Raw genomic sequence first — 6,662 nt, 5'->3', positions numbered from 1 at the left:
TTTGAGTTCGTAATGCATAAAGGTCAGAAGTTGAGCGATTGCCTTTCTTATAGCAATAACTAGGGGGCCCGACAATAGAAAAAAGAGCAGCTGGCTGAACCGCCGAACAAATATTCATGTGTGCGATGATGACAGCAGTCAGAACATTTACCCCATATCTCATCCTGGCAGCTTTTCGCAGCCATCAGGAAAAGTCATACATTCGGCCGGTATCGAAATGGACTTTCCCACGCTACGAAATCTTCGCTGGCACTAGTTTCCCTCTCTCGTGAATACAATGACCAGAAAGCATTTGTACGATGAGCTGCATACAATGCAAAACCCGACCATGAATCGCGCAAAAACACGAGCAAAAAGGTCCTGACAATGCAGCTGTAGACGCGTCCTTAGAACTACGTTTGGGTTTTCGGTGAGTCATAGGACTGCGGTCGTGTCATAGATGCCGCTTTTCATGGAAGTTTTTTTGACAGCTTGTACCAGGCGTCGCGTTTCCTTGATAAACAGTGCCGGCAACAAAAAACGCCGTGATCCTGGTGCCCTTTACCTCAAACTCTCCGGAACAAATCATACAGCGCTAGAGTAGAGTTCATGCTTTCTGCCGTTTTGATTGTTGGCCATGCTGGTCGGTGACCTCAGATGATGACGTCATCCAAGGCATGGACTTCAAGTCTTATCTTTGCACTCAGTTATCTAAATTCGTTGCGATCTGTAGCCGGACTGGTGCAGGCTCGGATTGAAAGATCGAGTACTGTCTTAGAAGAGCTTTGCAATTTTAGATAGCCTTTGGGACATCAACTGCACGTGATTTTATGCCCAAAACGTGTTTCCTGCTTTTCTGTTTTCGGAGCGGCGGCGGTTTTTGAGGAACTCTGCACGGCGATCTACAGTTAGCGCAGGAAGCGGGTGGCAGCCAATGATGCCGCAGTCACGCGCGGAGCGGGGCCCAACATTGTCACATTTACGTCAACCATATGTCATGCAAATGTGTGTTTCAAAATACCGAAGAATACATAGCCACTGCACTCAGAAATGAACAAGGAAACACGTCTGATTTCGGACTTAACTAATAATATCTGAAGCCAAGCCCGAATACCTTGTGGGGTCAATCCACGGTTTTTCCTGCTAAGGTCTCCTGTCGTTGTTGGTTTGGAAAACGCCAGGAGGGGGTAGGGCATTATTCCCCGTCCCCATCAAACCTACGTTTAAACCCCCTAGATGAGAAGCTAAGGGTTAACCGTCCGGCAAGGCTTACTGCGCATGACGCCGAAGGCTTTACCGCGAAAAAATTTGTTAAACGGTCAAATCCGGTAAAAAAACTTGTGGGTGTGATTCGTGGCCGTTATATGGGAATTGTGTCTAACTCATCCGTCATGTAAGCTTACCTGTGCTGTTTTCCTTTGAGCTGATTTTTGGGCTGATTTAATGTAGGATGCACGACTTCTGGATTATTCAGTGACTGACTTCCCGCCGTTTGAGCGAGGGTGCCTTTAATTACAACTGTAAACCAGCCCAATAAAAGAAACGTCATTGATACATTTGTGGCCGTTTGTCAGCTTGGTTTTAAATCATTCACCGTGCGCCTCGGCCTATTTTTATTTAAGCCGGCAAAATTCCAGGTGCCCACCCTCTGAATTTCTAGTGACTCACTTCCGGCTTTTGGCCGGGGTGGCCTTAAAGTGGACTGATACGACCTTGTCGAGGAAAACAACGACTGGGCTTCGCCCACTGCTGGAATGCTGCTCATGTTAAACAATGACGGGGGAGTGGTCGTGCACGAGAGAACTGAACGTGGTCAGATCTGAACTGGATTGGAAATGTGCCGTGACTCGCTCGCAAAAAAAGTTGGCTTGAAACAAGCAGTAGACAAGAAGCGAAACATGCCAGCCAAGTGCGGGTTTTCACGATGATTATACAACTTGGTGAATCTGAGACCCACTGGGTAACGAGGAAGTAGCCTCTTATTGGTTTTGGAAATCTCTACCCAGCCATTTACGCGGTTCAAGCGGTCAGCCTTCCATGGCAGGTCCAAGTTATCAAAACCTGGTAAGTGCTCTATTTGCACACTCTGTTTCGGGGGGAAGTCAACGTTAGGTCTGGTTACTGGCTTAAGACGCCAATGAAAAATTTCCGTATTTGAGATCCACCATCAGAGGTAACAGAGGAGGTCACGGAAATCACAGAAGTCACAGAAGTCGGGTGGGGGATCACGTGTTTGTGTTGTGTGGGGGCGGGGAGGGGGGGGGGGGGGGGGGGGGGGGTCCCAGGCAGCGCGAATGGCCCTCTGGGTACTAATCTGATGGACCGCTATAGTACGGAGCACCGGAAGGTCCCTACACTGTAGTCGTGACGGCACCCCACAAAATAGTGTGAAGACGGTGTGATGTGTTTCTTTAAACCTATTTTGTAATATCCGTGACGTCTCAATCACATGGCCGGTGTCAAATCAGCTACTACTGGCTGAAATCCATCAGGCATATCGACTATCGTTTAAGCTATCTTTTATCCTACGCTTGATGCTGGAATACCAGGGAAGCGCTAACTGTGGTCCCCCCCCCACCCCGGGTGGTCGAGAGGGGTGAAATACCCTACTCCGTGTCGAGTTAAAGTGAGGAGCATGCCAACGATTCCACACAACCAGACGCGAGAATAACGCGAGTTTCTGAAGATTGCAAAGGAACGACGTGCTGCAAAAGCGTATTTTACTTTGATAAATTAGAGGCCGGAGCTATTTAACATTTGAATCGCCTGGGCGCGGCCGACCGGCGGCTTGCGGCGTCTCCGCTGATCGAACACATGAATGTGCGAACACGGGTGTCGTCACTGGACGGCATGACAGCACAGTCTCTCTAGACTTCCTCTGTGTGAGTGAGACGTGGCGACAGGAATATGTGGACAAGTGTTGTATGATTTCATGCTGTGATTGATTGTGATTGTGATTGGGACTGGGATTACAGTGATTGCATGCGACAGCAGATTTGCCATCTTTTCGAGATACTAGATACTGAAACGGGACTGTTCTCAAAATTCCGATAAATGTGATCGAATACGGATCGCTCATATAGTTACGACGTGCTCACAGTTCAGTGTCTTGCAGGGATGGCGGCGGGGTCCTATTCATAAAAGCTTTGACACGGTATCATGATTTCCCATGATTCATGAACCTGGAGTAATGCTATGTTACGAAAAGGTGTACGATATTTATACGTGGTAGGTGTAGGTGCATACTTTTAGGTGTATGATACTGAACTTGTGTGTTTGATATAAATGTACGATGCGCAAGTACGTGGAATGCCACCGCCTCATTGACGACTCGGAATATTGATGCTTGATATGCCGTCCAAATAATCTCCGCTTTCCTTGCGACAACTTCGAACGTTTAAACTTTGTTGACTAACGCGCTGTCCCGGCTGGCCGTTCCTCCCTGGAAAACGCCACCTCAGGTCATGACCCCCTGTTTACGTCTCTTGGGCAGCGGACACTTCCTGGGATCAACCGCCGGTCAACAACCCTTTGTTTTGATGGGACAGCGTAACTCTCCGCGAAGCGTGGGCCAACGACCGGTGGAGCCCGAGGGCACTCCGTAGATTTGCGGGCCCTCGGAGAGCGTCACCAGAGCACAGACGGCGCGGCGCTGGAGCGGTGGTGTCAGCGGGCTGTCCGCACTCGACGCAGAATCAGGGTGAGCAGAAACGTATGAAGAGACTTGCCTGCACGCTAGATCGGAAAGGGGTGTCATATACAGTTGATGGCTTTTCTGAAACGGCTTGTCTTCTGTCCCACCGCCCGGTTTTTATTTATGACGACTTCTTTGGAAGAATCTCGGTGGGTCCACCCCTTGCCTTTAAAGTAAATGCAAAGCGTTGTGGTAACAGGCTCAAAGTCCGCACTTGTGGTGTGATTTGCTATTAGTCTCCTCAGATCCAGACAGTCATTCGCGTTAGAACTGCGCTTCTGCACCGGCGTCATGCTGCGACTGGTGCCTGCAGATGCTGTGGCTGCTGCTCTCGCTCCAGCTAAGCCTTACGGCCGGCGGCAGCCTCAGAGAGTGCCTGCTGCCTGAGCCGTCAGACGCTGCCGACGCTCCGCTTCCCGCTGCCACAAGCCGTAGACGTCCCACTCCCGCCGCCCCGGCCCGCCGATGTCCCGCCCCCCGTGGCTCCGGCTGCTGATGACCCGCTCCCCGCCGTCCCCGCGTCGCCGCTCATCAGCGCCGTCGGCCCCGACGCGTCGAGCTTGATCGGGCTGTCGGGGGTGCGGGCTGCTGCCCCCCTCTCGGGTACGTTCGGCGTCGGCGTCGGGCTGACGCCGGCCCAGACGGTTGCAGTCGTACATCAGCCAGCCACATGGTCAGGGCCTCACCAGCGTCGGCAGCGGCGCCTTAGCCGGCCCCTCCAGCTTGCAGAGCGGCGGCCGCTTGCACTTCCCGATGCCGCCCAGCGCCGACTGCCGCTACTGGTGCCGTGACCCCTTCGGCAGGTTCTACTGCTGCCAAACGGCCGCAGGTCAGCTACCAGCTTTACCTGTCGAGCGCAAGAAGTTGCAGATGAGAGGCATACGATTGTCCCGTGACTGCCCTGCAAATTACCGCATTTCACACTGGAAACCCGTCAGTCATGTCACTACCACCGCGTTGTTGATTATTGTGCCCAGTACAAACACCACGTCTGGAGTTGTAACGCGGTGAATCGGTTTGTGGCTAACCACTAAGTGGTGCCCGACCGCAGAAGTAAACTATTCCACCTCCCCACCGCTGAGTGCACGTAGACAGGCTTTCAGTCGAGTCCAAGTCGGCTGCCGTTTCACGTGAGCGTCTGGATCGCGGCCCGTGTGGTTGCCCGTGACGCACGCGTTCGGAGTGCTATTGGCGTGTGCAGAGCTGCGGTCCCTTCTGACCGCCGGCTCCGCGCGTTGGCGGCTCCCTCGGCGTGCGTGCCCCGTGGTTTTAGCGCAGGGCGCGGCTCGTTCGCTGGCCGGTAAAACACGACCACGCCAGCGGCGGATCCAGGTCCAGATGTCAGGGCGGACGTCCTCGATAAAGGCGGTTTTCAGTTCATGACATCGTCGGGACTTGGGCGCGCTCCTGGGCGTTGCTGCAAAAAAACAGTGCTACCTGCACTGCAGATACCCGTTTCGTGGTCTAGTTTTGCTCCTTCATTGGCGGCAGGAAAACCTACCCCTCTCTTTTTAAAAATAGAGCGGGACTCTGGGGCATTTCCTGATGATTAGCTGACGGCGTCCGACACCACATGTGGTCAATATTAAAAAGGAAACTCGGCAATGCCTCAATATGTGCCATAGCATTCATGCTCACGAAGCAATCAAGTTGTTAAGCGTTCTTATCCATATAGACCATTAGTATTCACCATGCTGAATATGATGAAATTTGTCCGCGCCCGAAAATTACCACAGTCAGTCTGCTAGAAATTAGCAGTGTCATCATTTTGACAGCGAACCATTTTGTGAACTATTATCGGAGTGGTGCTTCGCCGTCTATAATCCTGTACTAAAATTACGGCGCCAAATGGGTAAAGTAGTTTCATGCCTCGTAAACCAGCGTAAGATATTGAGTGCGTTTAAGAGAAACATTATGCATATAGATAATACAGTAGTAAAGGCCTTATGCTTTGCCTCTCACATGCTTTGACAGATGATTTATCCGTGACGTCAGGCCAGACGAATGGTGCCCACCACACGACACTGTCCCACACATGCCACACAATCACCGAACGAGTCGTGACCAGACCTTGTGTCAGCCTGACCTGACGCCACTGCCCCCAGCGCCGCCGGCCGACCACCGGGGCCAGTGTCCACCCCCGCGCCTGGTCTGTCCGAGCAGCACTACCTTCCTGGCCAGACCGCAGGCCATGCGCCAGTGACAAGCACTGCGGCCTCAGCGACAAGTGCTGCTACGACGCTTGCCTGCAGCAGCACGTGTGCAAGCCGGCCGAGTGAGGCTTCACCGCGGGCTCCAGTGACGTCACGACATCCCGGACGTCACGACGTCGCACTCGGACAGCGTTGATGTCCGGTCTGCCTGACTTGCGACGTCAGTTTGACGTCATGTTTGACATCAGGAGGCGCGTTTTGTGAGGTGTAACGCCGGCACTCTGACACCACATGTGGTACATATGTGGGACGCAATTGAATGCTTCGGTCGTTCAAGGTATGACTTTATGAGCATGACGTCATACAAATGATTGATCAGTAGCTCATGGGTCTTGCCTGTGTGACGGCAGAGGATCGGGTGCTGCCCTCTTGACCTAATGACTCGTTTGGTGTTATCGAATGACCCGCTCTTGCGTTCTGTGCGCACATCGACAGTTTCAGTTATATCCGTAAATGTAGAATTCGTAGATACCTCTGGTGGTTTTTTCACTAGATTATTAATTAGACCTCAGGCCATTTCATACAATGTGTGATTCGTCAAGACAAGAATACACGCTTTTGGGCCGGATATTTCTTTTGACTTTATACTAGTCAAAAACTAAGAGTGTCCGACGAAGGCAGGTATTGGCTTCTACTGACTTTCCCAACCGAAGTGGTCTGGCCTAACACCGGACCACAGCCTGCCAACCTTCAAGCAGGGCAGTCTCGCGAAATGCGCGCGAAACTCTCGCGAAATGGCGCGCAAACCTGACGTCCGCCTAACCTCTTTGCCCCCT

The 6,662-nt window shown here is 52.2% G+C and overlaps 1 pseudogene; it reads left to right on the top strand.

Annotated features, from left to right (window-relative positions):
* The first annotated feature begins 4,337 nt into the window (after positions 1–4,337).
* Positions 4,338–6,456, top strand: LOC119113993 (uncharacterized; annotated as a pseudogene).
* The last annotated feature ends 206 nt before the right edge of the window (positions 6,457–6,662 follow it).

The sequence above is a fragment of the Pollicipes pollicipes genome, unplaced genomic scaffold (genome assembly GCF_011947565.3).
Source record: "Pollicipes pollicipes isolate AB1234 unplaced genomic scaffold, Ppol_2.1 Scaffold_7262;HRSCAF=8765_pilon_pilon_pilon, whole genome shotgun sequence".
NCBI classification, from domain to species: Eukaryota; Metazoa; Arthropoda; class Thecostraca; order Pollicipedomorpha; family Pollicipedidae; genus Pollicipes; species Pollicipes pollicipes.
The sequence above is the reverse complement of the archived record's forward strand: the minus strand, read 5'-3'. Positions and strand labels throughout refer to the sequence as shown.